General features: G+C 43.8%; 1 protein-coding gene across 2 annotated transcripts in view; it reads right to left on the bottom strand.

Annotated features, from left to right (window-relative positions):
* GPR63 (G protein-coupled receptor 63) overlaps positions 1 to 20,649 on the bottom strand; it is a 37,015-nt gene extending 16,366 nt beyond the window's left edge. Inside the window, exons 1-3 of one of the 2 annotated variants that reach the window (XR_012638799.1) lie at positions 20,165 to 20,597; positions 9,078 to 10,291; positions 3,233 to 4,156 (exon numbers count right to left, since the gene is read on the bottom strand). The gene's annotated coding sequence lies outside the window, so the exon portion shown is untranslated. Of the gene's footprint in view, positions 1 to 3,232; positions 4,157 to 9,077; positions 10,292 to 20,164 lie in introns of those variants that run through there. The other variant, XM_074948126.1, reaches the window with a different exon arrangement.
* Positions 20,650 to 24,931: the final 4,282 nt, after the last annotated feature.

Here is a 24,931-nt window from a genome sequence, read left to right on the forward strand (position 1 = left end):
AAATTGTGATACTCCTACCCCTCTATCATCCTTGCTGGTAGCGCTCTCTCTTCCACACTTAAATTACCTTAACTTCTCCTCCCACCCCAAAGTTCTCCTCCCACCCCTATTTTTCCATAGGACCCTACTGCTCTTTGGTCTTTATATCTTTACCCATCCATCAAACAGTTTTGATAATTATTTTTATGGTAGATTTTTTATTGTAGTTTCTTAACGTTTATTTTATCATTTAACTGTAAATCATAGCGAAGTGCCCCATGTACCTTCATTGGCACCATAAGGAATTCAAGTACCTTTAGTAAATATAAATGAGCAATAAAAAATAATGAAATGTAAAACTCAGGAAATTAATATTTCATAATTGTATCTATTTAATCTATCTGCCTACATGAGTTAAAAATACCAGCTTCGAATAGTCTGATATTCTGGGAACACTCAGCTACCACTACATTTATAGTGTGTTTCCTTAGCAACACTATATAAGCCATCTGGCTGCACACAGCTAAATACTAATACCATAGTTCATCTATATCACAAATAGGCTAAAAAGGCATTTATATTTTAAAGTGTGTAGTCACTATGATAATTGAGTATGCTAATAAAACAAAGAAGTTATTGGTATTCTTGGGGGGTAGGGAGGGGAAAAGTACACACATTGGCTTGATCAACTGGATGCCTCGGAGGACTGATAACGGGATACATAGTCTTTCACTGGGCTGCCTGAAAAACTCCCGCTCCTCTCACTGCAATCAGCAGAGCTGCTCAAGATGACAGTCCCTTGGTTTGAAAGGGAGAGAGATGCTGGCAGGTCATTTTCCAAGAAGAATTTTCAATTTTAGAACTCTTCCTTCATCTTCATCCTACAGAGCTCAGATTTTACAGTCTTCAGGATGCACTACAACGCTCATTTGTTTTCTTGAGCCTTTCTGGGAGGCGCAGTTTGAGGAAGTTGAGGTACGGTGCTATATACACTGAACTATTAAGTGTAATACAGGCTTATGGCGCAACTAAGTAGGCTATAGACATGAGGTGGCCTGGCAGCAGAATTATTTATGGTAAGGATATTTCTCCTTCAGTTTTTTTTTTTTTATTTTTTGGGTGGTTTTTTAAAGATAACTGTACAGGTACCTAGAGCTTGATTGAACTGGCAATTTAAATAAACGTAAAGAAATAAATTCAGCCCAAGTCAGTATTGCCCATACACTGCTACGAACTGATGTTTCTTAGTCTCTGTGAAATGAGTGAATGGATACAGTCCAGTTCCTGGTAGACAGGTGTCCACATAGTAACTGCAGTGGAAACGTCTCAGAGTAAAGAGAAAAGGTTTGCCTGCCCTCTTACAAGTCAGGCACAGTTATCTTAACTGCATCTGTCAGGGATGTAAAAAATTTCACGCCCTGTGTAATGTAATTAAGCTTACCTAAGCCCCAGTGTAGATACTGCAAGGCTGACAGAAGAATTCTTCTGTCGACCTAGCTACCTCCTCACATGGCATGTCTATATTACAAACTTTTGCCAATGCAAGTTGCACCAATATAATGCCACCATAGTATATCACTTGTACACGTGATACTTGGCTCCCTGCACTGGTGCTATGCGTATTCACCAGAAGCATTTGTGACGATGCACAGTGTGGTACACCATGGGTAGGTACCCCAGCCTGCAACTCACCCCCATCCAGTGCACTTTTTGGGAAGTTTTGGCAATGCAAGGGGGGACAGAAACGGGTCATGCTTGGCTGCCTGGGAGCAAGGAGTCAACCTCCCAGCACGCAACTTTCTCCATCTCATAATGTCATCTATATTCCCATAATTTTTGCACCTTTAAAAAAAAAAATCTCATAAACCCATCTGGCCCTTCTCATTGTCCACCATCTCTGACAGAAGCACAGAGCCTTCACAGTTCTGCACTACTGTCATGAGTGTTACAAGCACAGGGCGCACGATCCTTCAGTATTTGTAGAGCCACAAGAACCACTGAATCAGAGGGGAACATGATGATTCTGTGGAGGACAGGTTGATGTGGTACACAGCAAGAACCAATTCAAGTTGCTGGTGGCATTCACAGAGCAGCTGCAGATGGTGAAGTGTTGCTTCTGAGCCTGAGAAACAAGCACTGACTGGTGGGATCACAATGCAAGACGGATCTGGGATGATGAGCAATGGCAGCAGAACGTTTGGATGGGCAAGGCCATGCTCCTGGATCTATATGGCAAGCTTGCGCCAGCCCTCCAGCACAGGGACATCACAAGGAGACTTTCATGGACTGTGGAGAAGCAATTGGCAATCACATTCTCAAAGCTTGCAACACCGGACTGCTACCAGTCAGTGGGAAATCATTTTGAAGGTGGAAAATCCACTAGGGGGGCCCTTGCCATGCCAGCCTGCAGGGCCATTAATCATCTCCGGCTATGCAGGACTGTGACTTTCAGCAATCTGAGATGGATGGATTTGCAGCAATGGCTTTCCTGAACTGCAGTGGAGCAACAGACAGAACTCGTCTTCCTATTTTGGCACCAGACCACCTTGCCGCAGACGCTGACATTTTTAAGAACACAGGACTGTACAGAAAGCTACAAGCAGGAACTTTCTTTCCCCATTGGTGGATTAGCACTGGTGATGCTGCAATGTCAACAGTGATCCTGGGGAACCCAGCCTACCTAACTCAGGAAGCTGTACACCCACCACCTTGACAGCACCAAGGAAAAATTAATCTATTGGCTCAGCAGGTGCAGAATGACAGTTGAATGTGCTTTTGGTAGATTGAAGGGAGGCTGGCATTGTTTACTCACAAGAGTGGATCTGAGTGAAAACATCATCCCACTGCCTGCTGTGACCTGCATAATAACATCTGTGAAGCAAAGGGGGAAATGTTGCAGCTGGGCTGGAGGGTGGAAGTGGAGCAGCTGTCTGCTGAATTTGAAAAGTTGGACACAAGGGCTATCAGAAGAGCTCAGTGCAGAGCTATCCAACTCAGGGAGGCTTTGAAAAAGAACTTTAATAGTAAAAAGAAAAGGAGTACTTGTGGCACCTTAGAGACTAACTAATTTATTTGAGTATAAGCTTTCGTGAGCTACAGCTCACTTCATCGGATGCATACTGTGGAAAATACAGAAGATGTTCTTATACATACAAATCACGAAAAAATGGGCGTTTACCACTACAAAAGGTTTTCTCTCCCCCCACCCCACTCTCCTGCTGGTAATAGCTTATCTAAAGTGATCACTCTCCTTACAATGTGTATGATAATCAAGGTGGGCCATTTCCAGCACAAATCCAGGTTTTCTCCCCCCCCATGCACTGTGATGTACTGTGTTCTACCTCGCCCTGCTCTTCTGGTGCCTGTTAGCAACTGTGAGGTGCTTGGTGCACATGCATAATGTAACACTGTCAATGCATCTATTAATTTTGTGGCATTTGCTATACATTTACGATCACTACACTGTGTTTGTTACTGATCCTATGAGTTGTGTCACACTGTGCAACGAGGAAGTGGGTGCTTTCATTACTGCTAGGTATTCTGCAGCATATTTTGGGAGCTAATAAAGATGAATTATTTTCCGAACAATAGAATGTTACTAACAAAAACACTGCAAAAAATTCTGTGCAAGTTAAGAGCAAGTACATTAAAATCTTAATAAATTTATGAAATAAAACTTAAGAATATTTATTTCCATTTTAGCAATCTCTGCTCTCATAGGTCAGTGTATGTGAAGTTGTGATTGTCCAAAATGTCCCCTGGTGTGGAATGGCAGGGGTAGGGATGCACCCCCAGATTCCATTTGGAGTGTTGAGGGGAGCATAGGGAGGTGCTATAATGGAGTTCTCCAGAGGCTGAAAAGGGAGATCAACCCATGATTGTTAAACCTGTAGGTTCACAAGAGTTTGCAGCAGTGTTTGCTGCTGGAAAAGCTCCATTATGGACTAGTGCATCTCCTCCTCCACTTTCTGCTGAGAGTTTCTCAAGTCTGCTCTTTCCTTCTCCATGCAGACTGCAATATTCACCCTCCAGGCCCCCTGCTCACGATCTGATACAGCACTGGCTTGCAGGATCTCGCTGAACTTGTCATCCTGAGTCCTCTTCTTTCTGCTCCTTAGCTGGCTAAGGCATTTTGTGGGTGTGGAGCAGGAACCCCTCAAGGTCATAACAGCAGCAACTACAGATGAAACACACAGAGGTACCACTGTAAGTATAGTCACAATAGAAAGCAAAAATAAAGATTTCAGAACTCCCTTCCCTTGCTCCCCTAAAGTTTTAAAGAAGACATGCTTAAAGGCACGTCTGCTTTGGAGTGCTTGTGCACCGCACCACTCACTACATCAGCCATGGTGACAATGGCCTGCCAGGGGCGAGGGTAACTAGAATGGTATTGCTCGGTTGCATGAAATCATAAGTTTAAAAATAGCCAGAGCTTCGCGAACCAGCTGAGCAGCGGGGGACAGCAGAGCAGCACACAGCAGGAGTTTGCCTGGGAGTTCGCCTGGAGTGAGCCCAGTGAGGCTTACATCTTGCCAACTTCTCTGAGGAAGCTAATAGTAGGAAGGTGATATGGAAGGGGGGGTTTCAGCTGTTGTGACCTGCACTGGATGTACCATGTTTGTCTTTCTTCCACAGGACAGAAGCGACTTTGTCTGTACAAAGTGCAAGCTGGTCTCCATATTGGAAGAGAAGATTGAAGGTCTGGAGCAACAGATAACGACCCTGCGTTGCATACGAGAAACTGAGGATTTTCTGGACAAACGTCAGGATATGCTTCTACAGGCGCAAAGCTCTAAAGATTTAGAGCAGGTTGCACAGCGGAGCCAAGAGGCCAGTGAAGAAGCTTGGCAACATGTGACCTCCAGAAGAAGAAGGGGGAATGTCCGAGTTCCAGCAACGCAGACACAGGTAACTAACCGCTTTCATGTTCTCTCCACAGGTACCATTGCGGAGAGTGGACCAGACGATACATCTGGGGGGAGAAAGCAGAAGGAGACTCCGCTGGTTGGAAGGCATGAAATGCGATGTCCTGAGGTTGGGGGTTCCACGACCACCACTCCCAAGAGAAGGAGGCGGGTGGTGGTGGTCGGGGACTCTCTCCTCCGGGGGACTGAGTCATCTATCTGCCGCCCTGACCGGGAAAACCGAGAAGTCTGCTGCTTGCCAGGGGCTAAGATTCGCGATGTGACGGAGAGACTGCCGAGACTCATCAAGCCCTCGGATCGCTACCCCTTCCTGCTTCTCCATGTGGGCACCAATGATACTGCCAAGAATGACCTTGAGCGGATCACTGCGGACTACGTGGCTCTGGGAAGAAGGATAAAGGAGTTTGAGGCGCAAGTGGTGTTCTCGTCCATCCTCCCTGTGGAAGGAAAAGGCCAGGGCAGGGACCGTCGAATCGTGGAAGTCAACGAATGGCTACGCAGGTGGTGTCGGAGAGAAGGCTTTGGATTCTTTGACCATGGGATGGTGTTCCATGAAGGAGGAATGCTGGGCAGAGACGGGCTCCATCTTACGAAGAGAGGGAAGAGCATCTTTGCGAGCAGGCTGGCTAACCTAGTAAGGAGGGCTTTAAACTAGGTTCACCGGGGGAAGGAGACCAAAGCCCTGAGGTAAGTGGGAAAACGGGATACCGGGAGGAAGCACAGGCAGGAACGTCTGTGAGGGGAGGGCTCCTGCCTCATACTGAGAATGAGGGGCGATCAGCAGGTTCTCTCAAGTGCTTATATACGAATGCACAAAGCCTTGGAAACAAGCAGGGAGAACTGGAGGTCCTGGTGATGTCAGGGAATTATGACGTGATTGGAATAACAGAGACTTGGTGGGATAACTCACATGACTGGAGTACTGTCATGGATGGTTATAAACTGTTCAGGAAGGACAGGCAGGGCAGAAAAGGTGGGGGAGTAGCACTGTATGTAAGGGAGCAGTATGACTGCTCAGAGCTCCGGTACGAAACTGCAGAAAAACCTGAGTGTCTCTGGATTAAGTTTAGAAGTGTGAGCAACAAGAGTGATGTAGTGGTGGGAGTCTGCTATAGACCACCGGATCAGGGGGATGAGGTGGATGAGGCTTTCTTCCGGCAACTCGCAGAAGCTACTAGATCGCACGCCCTGGTTCTCATGGGTGACTTTAATTTTCCTGATATTTGCTGGGAGAGCAATACAGCGGTGCATAGACAATCCAGGAAGTTTTTGGAAAGCGTAGGGGACAATTTCCTGGTGCAAGTGCTAGAGGAGCCAACTGGGGGGGAGCTTTTCTTGACCTCCTGCTCACAAACAGGGAAGAATTAGTGGGGGAAGCAAAAGTGGATGGGAATCTGGGAGGCAGTGACCATGAGATGGTCGAGTTCAGGATCCTGACACAGGGAAGAAAGGTAAACAGCAGGATACGGACCCTGGACTTCAGGAAAGCAGACTTTGATTCCCTCAGGGAGCAGATGGGTAAGATTCCCTGGGGGACTAACATGAAGGGGAAAGGAGTCCAGGAGAGCTGGCTGTATTTCAAGGAATCCCTGTTGAGGTTACAGGGACAAACCATCCCGATGAGTCGAAAGAATAGTAAATATGGCAGGCGACCAGCTTGGCTTAATGGTGAAATCCTAGCGGATCTTAAACATAAAAAAGAAGCTTACAAGAAGTGGAAGGTTGGACATATGACCAGGGAAGAGTATAAAAATATTGCTCGGGCATGTAGGAATGAAATCAGGAGGGCCAAATCGCACCTGGAGCTGCAGCTAGCAAGAGATGTCAAGAGTAACAAGAAGGGTTTCTTCAGGTATGTTGGCAACAAGAAGAAAGCCACGGAAAGTGTGGGCCCCTTACTGAATGAGGGAGGCAACCTAGTGACAGAGGATGTGGAAAAAGCTAATGTGCTCAATGCTTTTTTTGCCTCTGTCTTCACTAACAAGGACAGCTCCCAGACTGCTGCGCTGGGCATCGCAACATGGGGGGTAGATGGCCAGCCCTCTGTGGAGAAAGAGGTGGTGAGGGACTATTTAGAAAAGCTGGACGTGCACAAGTCCATGGGGCCGGACGAGTTGCATCCGAGAGTGCTAAAGGAATTGGCGGATGTGATTGCAGAGCCATTGGCCATTATCTTTGAAAACTCGTGGCGAACGGGGGAAGTCCCAGATGACTGGAAAAAGGCTAATGTAGTGCCAATCTTTAAAAAAGGGAAGAAGGAGGATCCTGGGAACAACAGGCCGGTCAGCCTCACCTCAGTCCCTGGAAAAATCATGGAGCAGGTCCTCAAGGAATCAATCCTGAAGCACTTAGACGAGAGTAAAGTGATCAGGAACAGTCAGCATGGATTCACCAAGGGAAGGTCATGCCTGACTAATCTAATCGCCTTCTATGATGAGATTACTGATTCTGTGGATGAAGGGAAAGCAGTGGATGTATTGTTTCTTGACTTTAGCAAAGCTTTTGACACTGTCTCCCACAGTATTCTTGTCAGCAAGTTAAAGAAGTATGGGCTGGATGAATGTACTATAAGGTGGGTAGAAAGTTGGCTAGATTGTCGGGCTCAGCGGGTAGTGATCAATGGCTCCACGTCTAGTTGGCAGCCGGTGTCAAGTGGAGTGCCCCAGGGGTCGGTCCGGGGGCCGGTTTTGTTCAATATCTTCATAAATGATCTGGAGGATGGTGTGGATTGCACTCTTAGCAAATTTGCGGATGATACTAAACTGGGAGGAGTGGTAGATACGTTGGAGGGCAGAGATAGGATACAGAGGGACCTGGACAAATTGGAGGATTGGGCCAAAAGAAACCTGATGAGGTTCAATAAGGATAAATGCAGGGTCCTGCACTTAGGACGGAAGAACCCAATGCACAGCTACAGACTAGGGACCGAATGGCTAGGCAGCAGTTCTGCGGAAAAGGACCTAGGGGTGACAGTGGACGAGAAGCTGGATATGAGTCAGCAGTGTGCCCATGTTGCCAAGAAGGCCAATGGCATTTTGGGATGTATAAGTAGGGGCATAGCGAGCAGATCAAGGGACGTGATCGTTCCCCTCTATTCGACATTGGTGAGGCCTCATCTGGAGTACTGTGTCCAGTTTTGGACCCCACACTACAAGAAGGATGTGGATAAATTGGAGAGAGTCCAGCGAAGGGCAACAAAAATGATTAGGGGTCTGGAACACATGACTTATGAGGAGAGGCTGAGGGAACTGGGATTGTTTAGTCTGCAGAAGAGAAGAATGAGGGGGGATTTGATAGCTGCTTTCAACTACCTGAGAGGTGGTTCCAAAGAGGATGGTTCTAGACTATTCTCAGTGGTAGAAGATGACAGGACAAGGAGTAATGGTCTCAAGTTGCAGTGGGGGAGGTTTAGGTTGGATATTAGGAAAAACTTTTTCACTAGGAGGGTGGTGAAACACTGGAATGCGTTACCTAGGGAGGTGGTAGAATCTCCTTCCTTAGAAGTTTTTAAGGTCAGGCTTGACAAAGCCCTGGCTGGGATGATTTAATTGGGGATTGGTCCTGCTTTGAGCAGGGGGTTGGACTAGATGACCTCCTGAGGTCCCTTCCAACCCTGATATTCTATGATTCTATGATTCTATGATAAGTAGAGGGAAATGGTACTAAATACTGGCACCATTTTCTACAGGCAGTGGAGATTTTAGCTGATATCTCACTCCTGAAGGTGATAAAGGCACCAAGAATACAGCTGCTGCTGGCATCCCAAAGCTGCCAGGGCCCATATGCCGTTAGCCTGTTGACTGCAATGGTGACTGCCAAAGTAACTGTTGACCAGGATGGGAAAGTGTCCTACCGCGGACAAAGAAATAGGGATGCCATCTGTAGAAACCTTCAGGAAAGGACTACAGAGTAACTCCATAAAAGTTTTATCAAGATCTCCGAGGAGGATTCAAGGGACATCCCTACATACATAAACAAACTGCTCCGCATGCCCCTCTGCCCCCACCTAACTCCACAGGGGAACAAAAAGCAAATAACAACACTACCTCTCTAGTTGTACTGCTACCTCTTCTAGTAGGAATAAATTAGTGAAAAAAGTCAATAGCTGTGTCCTGTTAAGTTGGGGACATCATCAGTACTTCATTGTAATGGAAAATACATGTACACACTTACCCAACGTTTGTTTCCCTGCATCGGGCTCACCCGTGCTTTACTGGACTGTGGTGGAGTCTCAAACAGGTCTTGTCTTGTAGCATAGCTGGACCCCGCCGCACCCTCCACTCACATGCTCCCCAGTCTCCTCCTCTTCCTCCTTCTTGTCCTATTTCAAGGCAAGGGCTTGTGACTCCGGCTCCTCAGAGGTATACACCATGCTCTGTGGGGTGCAGGTGGGGTCTCCGCCAACTATGGCATTCAGCTCTTTGTAAAAGCAGCTGGTCTGTGACTCAGCACCAGATTGACTGTTGGCCTCCCAAGCCTTCTGATCTGCCTGCCACAGCTCCTTTGCTTTCACTTGGCACTGCTGCGGATCTCTGTTGTGCTCCTTCTCCTGCATCCCCTGTGCAATCCGCTCACGGATGGCCTCTTCTCACCACAGGCAAGGGAGATCTAATCGCTCCAGCCTACTCCAGGCTGGAGTGCATCTGAAGTGTGTAGCTGGCATGGTCAGCTGGGCAGTTGCAGACAAGAATGGAGAGCTGCTCAATGTGCTCGGTAAGCTGGACAATCAGGAAAAAGCCTTTCAAAAATTTGAGAGCTTTTGAAGTGTGTGGGTTGGGGTGGGGGGGAGAAAGAGAGGGGAAGCTTCCAGTCTCGGTCATTCCTGAGCTGTGGAGATCTCAATTGTGACCAGAGTGGTCATTGTCAGGCATCGTGGGACAGCTGCTGAAGGACTTTTAGGGTTGACATGGGTAATGCAGTGTCTGGACTCATGCTATGTCGATGTCATTACATCAACCATGGCTCAGGGAGCTGGTGTAATTGTGTCACCATAAGAGAGTGCTTACATCAAGTGTAGACACATGTACAGCTAGGTTGATGCAAGGCAGCTTACATTGATTTAACTTTGTAGTGTAGACCAGGCCTCAAAGAGGTGAATTTACTACCGCAATAGAAGAATCCCTTGGGTCACTGTAATGAATGTCTACACTGGAAATGATGTAGTGTTTCTAGTCTAGACATACCCTCAGCAGATACTCCAAAGATTCAAGCCTGGTCCATATTTAAAAGTTAGGTCGACATAGCTATGTCGATCAGGGGTATAAAAAATCCACACCTGTGCCCGCCATAAGTTATGCTGACTTAACTCCCAGTGTAGATGCAGTTATGTTGATGGAAGAATGCTTCCATTAACGTAGCTACCGTCGTTCCAGGAAGTGATGGTGTTCCTACACAGAGTGCATAAAAATAGATAAAATTAAAAAAAAAATGTTTTTAAAATCAAACATGGGTTTGTTTTGATTTTTAAATAAACCTATTTAAAACTAAATTTGAAACTGACAACCTAAGTGGAGGCCTAAACTTATTATAATCTATTAAATTATTTAAACAAAAAAAATTATAAGCAGTACATATTTGCTGCCATGGTTTAAAGAAAGTCAAACCACAGAACTAGTAGAAGTCATTGGCTTAGCACCTGGAACCAGAGTTTGCTGACGTGCCTAATCCACTTTTGACAGCTGTAGTGTTTCTGCAGGTTGACCGAAAACATTTTCTTCATTTCAGTTTATTCAACCAGTTCAGTTCAATGACTAGTTCATTCAAAGTTAAGAAACCAACTGGGAGTTGAAAAAATAAGTGAGAGAATGAAATAAAGCAGTTCTAAAATCTTGAAAGCCATGAGGATAGGAAACTATCAATTCAATTGATTAACTACAGGTAATATTTCCTTTAAGAAATCAATTTTCAATGCAAAACTTTTGATAAGCCTTTTTCCCCCTTCTGCATCTAGCATATTTAATGTATTTTAAATAAAAATATTTAAAATGCTGTTTTAGTGCATTTTTTATTTCCATCCAAATAGAGCTTGACAAATCACAAGTAAAAAATTAATCATGATCTAGTCAATAAGAAATAGATCATTCACCATTTTGTAATTAAAAATGTAAAAATTAAAAATCTGAATGAATGTAGATTAATTTATATAACTGCTTAAATATATACATGTATAGCTATGGCACATTCTCCTATTAGCAAAAAGAAGCACCAAACTTAGTACAAAGGCTATATTTAGTTGCAAATCAACATTTTAATGATTACCAACCAATGAGGATCAACCTTTAAGAAAATAACTAAAAAGTTCAATTGAAAACATGACTGAAATTGATTATTTAAATCAATGTTTCCTGCTTGCTGATTTAAGTCATTATCAGTGACACTGCTATGCCAGCATAGTCTCCATGGTGTAGACAAACCTTCAGTGGTCCTGGAGACCAAACTAACTTTTCAGCTCTAATGGTAAGCCCTTCAAATCAGGGTTATGACATTCGGGGGGCGGAGGTTCTTCATTTCCACTAAATGTGTTGATTCTTCTCCGTGAATAGAAGGATTCCATCTCCTGGGATGTTACTTCACACACACACAAACCTCTGATGAGAGACTGAGTGCAAGCATGCACATGAGTGTACTCTTTAAATGCTTCAAGAAGAGTTTTTGGTTAGTCTGTTGTTGTTGTTTTTTGTAAATTATGATATAAAATAGAAGTTAGAATAACTTCCTGTATCATAAAGAGTGTTTGTGTATATACATACACACATCTTTTTTTTAATATAATACAAGAAGTTATAACAAACAATATCCAGGGCAGAACACCACAATTTAATAGCTTCCTAGTTAGACACACCTATGTACACACCAACTCTTGGCAACAACATACCAAATCACAAACAAATTTCAGGAGAAAACCTCAAAAGTGACAAATAATACTGAAGACTTTAAACCTAAATGATCTGATAGAATACAAGGCTCAATGGAATAAGAGTAAAGTAGTAAATCTGCAGAACTTCAGAATTTAAGCAACACAATTCAATTTTTCTATTTCAGAATCATTTTCAACACTTTTTTAAAAAGCATCTTTACTACTTTTTTGAGAAATCACATACTTTTTCATTATTATAAACACAGAACTTTAGAGGATGCTCAAAAAGGTGTGATTTTGTGGAGTATAGTAAATCCTAAAGCAATGACCTGCTCTAATAGTTTTTATAGTCTGTCCAATTCAGCCATAAAAAGATATGATTTTTACAGTCTTCATATAAAAAATCTGCTTTTTCCTTTGTACATCTGTTGCATAAATTCTCTCTCTGGAATTTAAAGTAACTCAAATTGAGCACCCTAAATCAGTGGACACTTGTGACCTTAATTTCTCTGTACCTCAGCTTCCCATCATAAAATGTGGATAATATCACCTCCTGACCTCACAGAGATTTTCTGAGGATAAATGAATTAACGTTTGCAAAGCATTCTGATACTATAGTGATGAACGCTATAGAAAATTAATGATGAAATGAATAATTCTGTCTTCAGAGCAGGGTTTGAATAGTGTGCTGCACATAAGGCATGGGACCACACACGGAACAACGAGGAGAAAACAAAATATGGAGTAGATGCTCATTAAGTGAACACTGGCCATCCTGTGCACTGAATGAGGAAGGAATCCTGTGAAAAAATAGCATGTAATTAAAGACTATCATCAGGGCTGGCCTAAGACCAAATGGCACCCCAGGCGATGAGCATCTTCAGCACCACCTCCCCGGCCCCGACCCAATTTGTTAAACTTTTGAATACTTTATTTTTTATTGCATTTGTAGCCAATTTCATGACCTCGATGCACAATTTGTATGCATGATTTATCCCTGTCATATAAGATGCTAACAACAAAAACAGCATCCCAAGCCCGGTGCCCTCCAAGTGCGGCACCCAGGCAGTTGCTTGCCCCTAAATCTGGTCCTGTGTATCACAATGCATAAGCACAAAGGAGCTGAATTAAGGTTGCACAAGCAACTTTAATTCTGGCATTTTTCCTAACTTTTGGGTGCTTGACTTTGCAACCTTAATGTTCTTTTAACATGGTTTTGTATGTGTAACATTATAGGTGGGGCTGTTAGCACTGCTGATTATTGAGGAGGCCAGATACTTCCCATTATAAGACCCTGTTTTCAATTGCTTTTAACTTTGCCAAAAAAAACACTAACTAAATATTGCTGGGGAAATTTCAGTGAAAATAGTTCAGCCACTTCCAAGAAAAAGGATAAGGAAAAATATGTTGTTTTGTCCCATATATTTCTCCTGGGGAAATTCTGCAAAATTTTGCATTGCGCAGTGGTTCCGAAATGAAATTCTGCCTACATAATGTTACTGTCCCCCAAAGAAATGGGCCACAGTGCTGCTAGCTGCCACTAGGGGTTACTGGACCCAGCAGAGCCCAGCTCGCACATAGAAGACACTGCTGGGAGGTGGAGAAGATAGAGGGTGCCTGGCAGCTACAGTTCCCAGCACCTCCTGTGTGAAGGACCGGGTGGCGGCGCACAGGAAACTCCATGCAGGCCTGAGACTAAGCAACAGGCTGTTTCTCCCTCTGGCTCCCTGGGTTCTGGGGTAGGAGGCGGGGGGGAGGGGGTGTCTGGGCTGTGGGGCAATGGCTAGGCTCTGGGGAGGAAGGGGTCTGAGTATATGAGCTAGGGGGCCCCAAGGCTGGTCTGTGGGGGGCAGTGGGTTCAGGTGTATTGACTGGGGGGGGCCTGCGACTGGGCTCTGTGATGGGAGGGGTTGTGGGTGTCTGGCCCCCCAACTGGGCTCTGAGGGGGGGAGGGAGAAGGGGGCAAAGAAACAGGAACTGGGTTGTTATAGGGGTTTCTTTAACTCTCTCCTCCTGGAGGAATTTTTGTGTGTGTCTGTATTTTTACAGATATACTTTCTACAGGTATTTTGAAATAAATTACCAAAATAATTGAAACTGGTGTGATTATGTACGGTTATTTTGACAAATAAAAATGTGCAGAATTTTAAAATATTGCACGCAGAATATTTGGGCGCAGAATTTTTCATTTTTTGGCACAGAATGCCTAAGGGGTACCATATTAAAAAATTCCAGCAGCCTGTCCTTTGAAAAGTTCTCATGCCACCATGCTTTGAAGCAAGGAGTTTAAACTTGGCAGGGGTGTGGCCTTTGCATCAGTGACGTGCCTTTTGCTCTCACCAAGAAAATCCACCCCGATTTGGCCAAATTATAAGCCTTTAGGGAAAAAAAGTCGCCGTTTGCACATGCTCAGTAGACATATCTTATATTTTAGCTGCTAAATTCCCAAGATTCCCTCCACACTGGCTATGTTTCATCCCAGGACTGAGTAGAACTTTCCCTGAAATTAAACCGCTGGGCTGCTATAGGCCCTGCTGGGTTTGGGAACCAGAACTGAGAGCAGGGAACCAGTCTCTCCTGTACTTTCAATGACCCCCCCCCGATGGTACCCAGGCAGTGTGGAGGAGGATAATGCCTGATTTGAATACTGAGGGGGAAAAAGAGCCAGACCTGCAGACAGGGACAATAGACAAAACAGCTAGAGCTGGGGGGAAAAGAACTAGGAGCGGGAGCTGTGGAGACATTGAGACTGGGCCTGAAGCCAGGAGGGTCTAAACAGGTGTTTTGGGATGGAGACTGGGACCAGCTAGGCAAGAAGGCTGGAAATGGGAGCTTCTGGTGAACTGTGATGGGCTGAGCAAGAAGACTGGGATGAGAAACCTGAAGAAACTGGGACTGCATAGACAAGGAGAATGGCATTAGGACAAGGAGCCTGATGTGGGAAAGAGACAGGTTGAAGGGGATGAGGTAGAAGGGTCACACTTTGGGAGAGAAATGGACAGAAAAGTCTGCACCCACTAGAGCACACTTCCCACGAGAGCCTTGAAAGGAACTCAAGATTTTGGAGTCTCACCATTCCTCTGATGTCAGCAAATATCTGTGAAACTCACTTGCAGAATGACAACCTACTACTGCTAACAGTTAGTCCGTTAGCTTAAGTGGCACAAGCCTGCATGTGGTTCAAGGTTCAAATGCTACGGATGTCAACTACACAGGCGTCAATAGGATGCCACAATCAAATTTCTGCTTTTTCAGTATGCTTTTTAGAAAGCCTAGGAATTACAAACACAAAAACTAAGTTAAAAGAACACAGGCAACCTTAATTTGGCATTTCCTAACATTTGCGTGTTTGACTTTGCAGTCTTAATAATGTTTATTTCGACAGTTATTTGTGTGCTATCTATATATAGATGGCAGCAAAATATACTCAATTCAGCAAGGTACTTCAAAAGTGCCACTGAAGTCAACTGGACTACTCCCATACTTCAAATTAGGCATGTACTGAAATACCTTACTGAATCTGGGCCTTAGACAGTAAGCTAAGCTTTAGAAAAGAAAGGTGTTGAAACATGTAAACACTGAGACGCTTGTATCCTATGAGGAATCTTTCAAGTAAATTTACATGGAATGACTAAACTGGGGCTTCAGCTCAGAAAGCGCTTAAGCACTTGCTATATTCCAGTGTGTCGTTAAAGTTAAGCATGTGCTTAAGTACTTTCCTGAACTGCAACCTAAGTGATTAAAAGCTTCATGTTCCTGCTCTTTCCCTTTTTACTCACAAAGTGTTTAATAGTATTCCTCCCTCATATTATAAAACGTTCTATGGAATTAGTTTGGTCTTGGGGTCTTGACAGGTAATGTATAAAACATGTGTGCTGTGTTTTATCATGTCACCAGACTTCCTCGTTATTATTATTTCCTACATTTAAAATATCACTGTAATTCATCCATGTTCTTCTTTATTCAGGTTCATCAATACATGAGAAAATCATGTAGCAAATCTAAATTCTTAGTTGTACTACTAATTTGGATGGTAGTTATAGCCCTTAGCACACAGACTACACATGCTTTTTAAAATGCATTGCTTTCCTGAGGGGCAGTGTACCTATTGGGTTCTAGTCCTGGCTATGTCACTGGCTGGCTGGCTAACCATGGGCAAGTCACTTTACTTCTCTGTATCTCGGTTTCCCCATCTGTGAAATGAGGATAATGATACTGACTTCCTTTGTAAAGTACTTTGAGGTCTTCTGATGAAAAGCACTATGCAAGAGATAGGACTATTATCTAGACACATCAAGATATCTTCCCTCACAATTCTTCCCCCCCCACAAAAAAAAACCCATAACATAACATAACATACAGTACACACACAGTGAGACCAAGAATTCAAAAACACCATAGATGTGAACCAAGCAGCAAGATGCATATTTACAAAATTCCAGACGGATTCCACATGCCCAAGATTTGTTCATAATTCTGATGGAAGAGGACCAGTGCATGAAGAAATCTTCTTGGACTTCAGCCATGCTAACAACTTTAAATCCAGCTTTGAGTCATTTAGCCCAAGCATTGTGTCATGCTAGTTGGTGTAAGAATATTAGCACGCTCTGGGTTGGCTTCTCATATCCTTATTCACATTGAATAACGCCTTACTAGCCCAGTGGGTCTGCCCCAGAAGCAAATTTGGAGTGGGAGGAGGAAAAGTAAGTTTTGCCAGCCCTTTCCTGAAACAGCTTACTTCCCCTCTCTGCTGCACTGGCCAGTGCATAAGGGGAGGGTGTGGGGGAATGGAGTCAAGCCTTTACCCACTTCCTGACTGGCCCCCTATGCAAAAGAGAAGAGTAGCATCACAGATACATCTGCTCTCCCCAACTCTCCTGTATAAGTTGATCTTATGGGTAGCCAACACAGGGGAATGAGGGAGAATCTTGGGCTTCCTTATGCCCCCTATGCAAGTGACTTATGCCACTTATAATTGAGCCCATTGAGCTCAATGAGACTACTCACTGAGCAAGGTGTTATTCAGCATGGATAAGGGTACCAGAATGTGGCCTGAAATGAGCAAAGTCAAAATATGTTGGCAGACATTCTACCCAATTAAGATATTTAATTGATCTCAAGATCTTTTGTTTATTCAAGACAGTGGAATGTAATATAGATTGGAATGAATAAGCAAAACATCTACCAGTGAAATAAGGCACTAAGAAGCATGTGATAATCCCTATATATGTTTTAATGCCCCATCATATCTACAGCACTTCAAAGCAGGACCAATGTCTTACACTGGATGTAAGAGACTCCTCCAGATTTCTTTCTACTACAGTAAGTAAAGTTATCTTCGTGCAAATAGTTACAAAACAGCAATACCTGTTTCCAACTTCAAAACTACAAGCCTTTTCTACTGTTTCGTCACTTAGGGCTAGTCTACAATAGCATGAATGCAGCTGCACCACTGTAGCATGTCTGGTGAAGAGCTCTCCCATCAGCATAATAAAACCACCTCCAATAGAGGTGATAGCTGTGTCAGTGGGTGAAGCTGACATAGTGCTGTCCACACCGCGCTTAGGTTGGTGTAATTTATGTCACTCGGTGGGGGAGGGGTGGCTTATTCACACCCCGAGCTACACAAGTTATACTGACATAAGTGGTAGTGTGTACAAGCCCTTAGTATGCTATGCCTCCATACATCACCTACTCTTATTATTAAAGGGAGATTTTCAGAGTGGCACAGGAATGAAATGTGAAAACAACGTGATCAGCCATTACCTTATGAAAAGTGTCAACATCTCTTAATAGATGAGCAGATAATGGGAAACGAGTATGCTCCTGTCAGTTTTGTCCTGATTCATATTATTTTCTCAGTTTATAAAGGCAGCTATCCATTTGACACACACTGTAATAATAAGGACACTGTCTAATAACTTATGCAAGTAAACGTGCATAAGAAAAGCATCTGGGTTTCTGATCTGGGATAGTATGAGTGCAAAAATTCAATTTCAGGTATGGAAACAAGCAAAAATTATTCAAAGATGATCACAGCAAATAAAACAAATAAACCTCAATACTGGTCAGCGTCAAATCTGCTTCTGTAGACAGGTTCATTACAATTAAATTTTTTAGTCTAATATGACCCTGGGAAGTGACAACATCACTGTTAAACCTGACATCAGACAGTAGAGAGTAGAACACTGCAAACATTGAAGCAAAGCACACTGAAGAGCTGGCAATCACTGTTCCCTCTAAGCTGTGCACGTGTGCGCACGCACACAGATCCTAAACCCTGCACACCTGGCGAAACACCACACGCACAAGAATTTGCACAGAAGCACAACAATTTGCACAGAAGAAATTTTTTGCACACACGGCCTGTCAAAAATTAGAGGGAACTTGGTTTTTCCCGTTCAACTAAAAGCTGTTTTTCAAAAAAGCAGTTAACAGATATTCAGAAATGGTCTATGTAATCTGTGAGAAACTGTCTCTCATATCAGATTCTTATTCTCTCTGCTATAAGATCAGCTATGTACCATATGTTCCTTACAATAGCAGAGAATGCATTGTACAAAATATATTTCCCAGTATTTAAACATTCATTCTTCAATAAAAATGAACAATTTTTGACAGTCCCCTCAGCCACACACACAACTTGCTTGTCACATCTTCTCCCCATTTTGCAAAAGTAGATGTTGCTTATATCTTTATGCATATATATTCCTTTGTTTCACCCCATTTTCATGGGGAAACAATTATACCTTAACTGATTTGCCAAAAATGTCTTTACAATTCTACTTACTGAAACATTTCAGAGTGTGTCTTGTATTATGTGTCTTTGTACAGTCATTAATGAAAGATGCTATGCACAAAGTTGCATTGTAAACACAAATCCCACAAATAAAATTGTTCTAACCAGACGGGAAAACCAGTTTCTCTCATGTTTTCACATGGGGCACTTTTTTGGCTAAGAGTCACTCTTCAATCAAAAATATATCAATGGGTGTATGTTAGTATTTTTGTCTAGTAAAAAACTTTTCACAATCAAGACCTTAGATACAAAACACTGCTGGTAAGGACAGAAAATCCTAAAATAACTAGATAGATACTGTTGCAGTTCTCACAGTCCAAGAATTCACAAGTCAATTTCCTTTCTTAGGCAATAAATAACATGCATCCTCTGGTAGAAAGTATTTTGGACTTGAAATCTATTTAATATATTTTAAAAGTAGAAATCTGAGTCCCCAGCCACCCAATTTAATTTGCATTTCTGCAGGCAAAGTGATAACAAGACAATACATAAAAGAGAGAATTGGAATGAAAAATAGAGAAATATAGATACTGTATAGGCTATAAAATCAAACTGTAAAGAATCACTCTTAAAAAGGTAAGGGAAGATAAAGAGATGACATTCAACCCTTTAAATATCTACTATGAATGTAACTCCTCGAGGATAATAGGGAGCTTTCATGTTTGGATCACATACTGAACTACAGCTTTTATTTAGCAACCACTCGAAAGAACAAGCCCACAACTGAGGCAATAAAAGAAAAAACATGGAATGTGTGTTTTCAACACCTTTGCGAAGAGGCCAAAGACCACTGTAAAAAGCACATGCTTTATGGCCAAGTTTGAACAGATATAAAATAATGCCAGAATTTGAGGGGCCAGACGAGGAAACACTTTTAAAAAAGAGGAAATGGAAACGCCTCGTGTGAAGGTTTGTCTTGGGAAACAATTGTGTGAGAAACCTAAAGCGCCTACCTCATGGCTGACAAAACCTCTACTTTTTATAGCACCTTTAGATTCGGAAAGAAGAGTCAGTTTCTTTGGCTGAACTCTGCAGCAGTGCAACTGGGTTATAACTAGGGTTATAAAACCCTAGTAACCACTCTGCCTATTAATTAATGGCTTGATAAATGGCTCCTGGAATAAAGCCTGAAGATGAAGCGGATTTTTCCCACCTGGACAGCTGGCTAGAGATTATTTGCAACTCGAATTAGGTTCGACAGCCAGTTGCCCTGGGGCCCAGGAATGCAAGTACTCTTCGGGGTGCAGATGTCTAAAATGGCCTAGCTGCTTAGAGACAACAGCCCGAGTGAAAGGGCACCAGGTGCCACGGAGAAACGGTGCGTTTCTAGCTCAGCCCCAGTCAGAAACGAGAGAATTAGTCTAGCGGATGGGATCCGCACTGTAAGTTAAACAAAACAAATGCACCTGGGACAATTGTGCAGGACTCTCCAGAAAAAGAAAAACCCCAGCACAATTCTGGGGTTCACCTCTCCCCTCTCTCCCATTCAGATGATCCGCTCCCTCTGGCGCACACGCATAGCACCCCCCCGCACCCACAACTGGAGCAATCCACTTGCTCTGAACAGCGGGCAGAAGGGTGTTTAGGAAGAGAACAAAGTCTCACCTCGGAACAACCACCGCGCCTTGCAGATCCCGGCAGAGCAAACGCCTGGCCTGATCCGACGCCTCCTGGAACTTTCCTGACATAGCAGCAGCCAGCAGCTCGCTGCCCCCGACTGGAGAAAACAAAAGGTTCAAAGCTGGGAGCAGGAGGAGGCAGCCCAGGAGGCGCATTGCTTGCAAGCTGGGGCTGCTCTCTCTTCCTCAGGGTAGCCCGCCTGCGCCCCGCTCAGCGCAACCTTCCCCATTGCTTTGAGGACGGATCTGCTGCTGCTGGACAAACAGACTCAAAGCCTGGTCGGAGGAGGAGGAGGAAACGTTTTCCAGCCAGCCGCCTCCTTCTACTAACTGCTTCCCTGCAAGTGGCTGCTGGCCGTCCCGGCCGGTCTGTGCAATGCTGCCGCCGCCGCCGCCGCCGCTGCTGCCGGGGCGGGCCCCCGCCCGGGAGGGGAGGAGACTCCGCGCTCCGAGAACGTGCACCAGTGGCCGCGCGCTCCCGCCGAGCATCCTTCGGGCCGGGCTCGCCGCGCCGGCCGCTCCAGGTATGTGGTAGCAGCCTGGCGCACCTTGCACCTGCGTTAGCAGTCGGCCCCAGCCCTGAGTGCAGGGGCGAGCGAGCGCACGGCAGAGGCCCGTTGCAATGGAGCGAGGCTGGTGCTTCCCAAGGGAGGGAGAGAGCTCGCTGCCCGCCAGGGGCTGCTCAGAGCCGGGGTGGACCTGCCTGCACCAATCCTGGGCAGGGGGAGCGTGCACTGGAAAGTCTAGTCTGCTCTTGCTCTGGGTATGTAAAGGAGCAGTTTATAGAAACACACTGGGATTTAGCACCAACTGCTATGGAAACACTGTGTGTGTGATCCCACTTTTATTTTCTTCCTGCATTCGCATTAAGTTCTTTCTGTTAAATTGGATGTTTAAAACAGATGCACACATGACATTTCCATTAGGGGAGATGGATGTTGCTGCACACTATTTACAATAAATCGTTTGCCTCCCATTGGTTTGGCACATACGTATAAATATGCTCCATTTCTCTAATGTTGGATTCCCCCCCCCCAATCCTTAACTCTAGTTATGAACAGAAAAATGACTGTAGAAATAACACTTCCTCACTCCATAGAGATCTGCTCCCTTTGTGGATTGAGTCATATCTGCTGACTTTAGTGACTAAGATACATTTTTACTGCTTTTGACTCCCCATAGAGCCAATACGACCAAGAGGAAGAGGGTTGGATTCAGTTCTAGCTCATGCATCATCATTAACTAAGTCTAACTGCAGAATCTTCAAGCAAGGTGCCTATTAATAGCATCAGTAACACAATTCAGGCAAAAAGAAAAGGAGTACATGTGGCACCTTAGAGACTAATCAATTTATTTGAGAATAAGCTTTCGTGAGCTACAACTCCACTGAATGCATCCGATGAAGTGAGCTGTAGCTCACGAAAGCTTATACTCAAATAAATTGATTAGTCTCTAAGGTGCCACAAGTACTCTTTTTCTTTTTGCGAATACAGACTAACACGGCTGCTACTCTGAAACAATTCAGGCAGGGAATGAGCTTAGCTTTCAATAAATGTTATTACATTGTATCAAATGTATTAATTTTATTTCAATTAATTGTATTTTCAGTTAAAAGAATTTGTGGAAGACTAGTTATTTCTTTATGGGAGCAGTGTCAAGACTGAAAGGATATAATGCCACTATGAAAACTCTTTTTCTCTTTTAACTTATAAAGTGAGTGTATTTGATCTCTCACTCAGAGAAAGCCAAACTTAAAACTCCAGAATGCCATTTTTACACAGACAAGGTGGGTGAGGTCATATCTTGTACTGGACCAACTTCTGCTGGTGAGAGGGACAACCTTTCAAGGCACACAGAGCTCTTCATAGTCAAACTGCACTTTGGCTATTACAAAGACTGTAGTAGGCACTCAGCATGTGTCTCTATCCAATCCCCAAGTATCGGACAATAACCAAAATGAGAACGAGAAGAAAATGAAGATTACAGGAAGCTTCAGGTTCTCTCATATTAATTTCTTGAACACAATACAGATAGTGGGCATTATAACAAAAAGAAGTCAAGGCCCACGCTTTCAATAATAGCTCCCAAATACGCATCCAACCTGGGTCAGGTTTTTTGTAGGGAACGGGAAGGAGGGATATTTTCTTTTGTTTTTTAGATGCTGAGCACATGTAGCTTCCACTGAGTTCAGCTGGAGTTGTGGGTGCTGAGCACTTTTGAAAATCAACTTTGGACTTTCAGAAATGAAGACACCCAAAATCAACAGCTGCTTTAAAAAATGTGACCCAAGTGACTTTTCCGTGGCCACACAGCAAATCAGTGACTATCAAGTGGCTATCAAGATGGAAATTAACTCCCTGAATATTCTTAAAACATATCTTCAAAGCTTATTTAATTGACAACCTGTTATATTTTCACTGCTCAAGATTAGCATTCCCACAGGATTCTGCATTTATTTGCTGGTTTTACTGTATGCATACACAGTTGTGCTTTAATTGAGAGACGCTTCAGTTGAATGTGCCTGAACAATTAACTTGTCAGGCCAGCATGGATAGTGGACTTTCATCCCAGACAAAAGGAATAAATCTTGCCTTGACCTTTATATTTTCAGCTCATCTGGATAGAATGCAGTGCGCACATTGTTTTCCTCTTTGTTCCCTCGAATTAATGCACCAGCTTCACCTCTCTTTCTTCTTTGTCTGAGGGAAGAGCTTTGTCATTCCATGGAGGGCTGTACATGGAGGGCAACATTGCTCTCTGGTGAATACCAGCAGTGCACTTCAAAAGAAGGTTTCCCTTCTCAAGTGCACTAATACACTAACACTAAGACTGAGTACTGGTCTTCCCAACTGACAGTTCAGAATGCCTAAGGAGACCAATGGGTAGATCATTAGTCTTTCAAATCTTTGCTTAGGAAACACTTACAAAAAAACAGTATTCTGGCAACACTGTGGCCTCTATAGGTAAGCTGGCTCTTCACTGGACCAAGTATGGGGTGGGTGATGGAGGGGCTTCACTTGTCTATGCAGTCGAGACCCACAGAGCTGGTCAAGAAATGCACACAAATGAGCTTTTGCCCCCCTCACCTTTCAAGTAGCCTTCAATGGGCATTGAGCCTTTCTCCCTTGATGCCCATTCTGACCACACAGAACAGCTCCAAATAATAAGAAAATGGTTGTAGAAATAAATACTTATGGCATATTCATACCTAGCCAGTGCAGGAAGGGATTAACAGACTTCCCTGGAATCAGGAAAGTAGAAAGGCCAATCCTGTAATAACTGCCCAAGATAAGATACCAGGTCTGGAGAGAGGACCCTTTGACAAACTAATGAGTAGCAAAAAATACAAGGAAGGGTTACTCTCGGCCCACAGCTGGAGGAAAGCTTGGGTTTTTAGGCTGGTATGCCAGGGAGAACACATTGTCTCAGATAAAAAATAACTATGAGCAGGATCTAAATGTACCTGCTAGGGCCCTTGAATAAAAAGTGACTTTTCTGGTCATTTTACCCCAGAAGCAAGTGGCGGGGATGGGGGAGGGAAAGTGGAGGGAAAGTTTCCCTAACGTAAAAGGACTGTCATGAGTGGCTACATCTACGTGGAAGTGTTTTTGAAAATCCTGTTGCCCCAGCATTAGTACAGGTCCTCCAGGGGTAGGAGTGAAAGTAAAGACTGGCTGTTGACATTTTTACTGCTGTTTCTTCTAGCACTGCAGGTTTAGATAACACAGTGGTTCTCAACTGTTCTGTTTACCATTGTGGGCCACAATGTTTTATGTGGGCCACATCCAATACCATCTCGCTGGCTCTGAGGATGTCACATGGGCCACAGCTCTGTGCTGATTGGGCCCCCGCAAGCAGCCTGCGGGCTGCAGGTTGAGAACCACAATGGTCAAACTGCTAGTGGCTTCTCAACACCAGCATTTCCACCTTTGTTAGCATCTGTAGAGCTGCAGCAGTGCTAAAGCAATGGAGAGATTTTAGGAAATATTTCAGCGTGGACAAAGTCCTGGAAGCAAGAGTAGCCCAATTTGTGGACTAGTATGGTAGCAAAGACTGGTCTATATTAATTCCTGATGTGTGGGAACAGGCAATGCTGATGGCAGAGACTCATTTTAGATTTGGTTCTTTGCAGAAGGATACCCCCACTGTTAAGATCTTTGTTTACCCTTTACCTGCTGTGGTGTTCAATTTTTTGAGAGCAGTGGGTAACCATCTAAAATGTCATTGGCCTGTCTTACTCACAGTGCATAATACACAATGGTTAGCACAAGTACTATGTAATTTATTTCTTTGACTACAACTGTCAGAATCCTTGAAGCAGTCACTACCTGCAAACATGTTACATGAGAATATTTGTGTTTAGACTTTTTGAATTATTTTGCTCACAGGAATATTTGCATGAATATTTCTCTTTCATCCATGATATTGCTTTTTCAACCCTACCTAAGAGGTGGCTGTGGGAGGGTGGCTTTCAACAGCCAAAGTACTATTCTGAGCCATATCCCGTTCAGATTTCCCTCCTAATGGAGCTTGATACAACGTAAAAGATCTTACATGCTTCTTTTGAGGTATCTGCATAATGTGCAGCACGGGCCAAAGTTTAATAATATAGGGAAGACTAGGAGCAGAAATCACACCCTCCCAAAATCTCTTTATTCATGAAAATTGTCAAAGTGTGGAACACAGTTGATGGAATAAGCCAATTATATTTATATATAAGCCAAAGAGTACTGGATTCAGGAAATAGGCATAC

The sequence above is a fragment of the Natator depressus genome, chromosome 3, assembly GCF_965152275.1.
Source record: "Natator depressus isolate rNatDep1 chromosome 3, rNatDep2.hap1, whole genome shotgun sequence".
In the NCBI taxonomy this organism is placed as follows: domain Eukaryota; kingdom Metazoa; phylum Chordata; order Testudines; family Cheloniidae; genus Natator; species Natator depressus.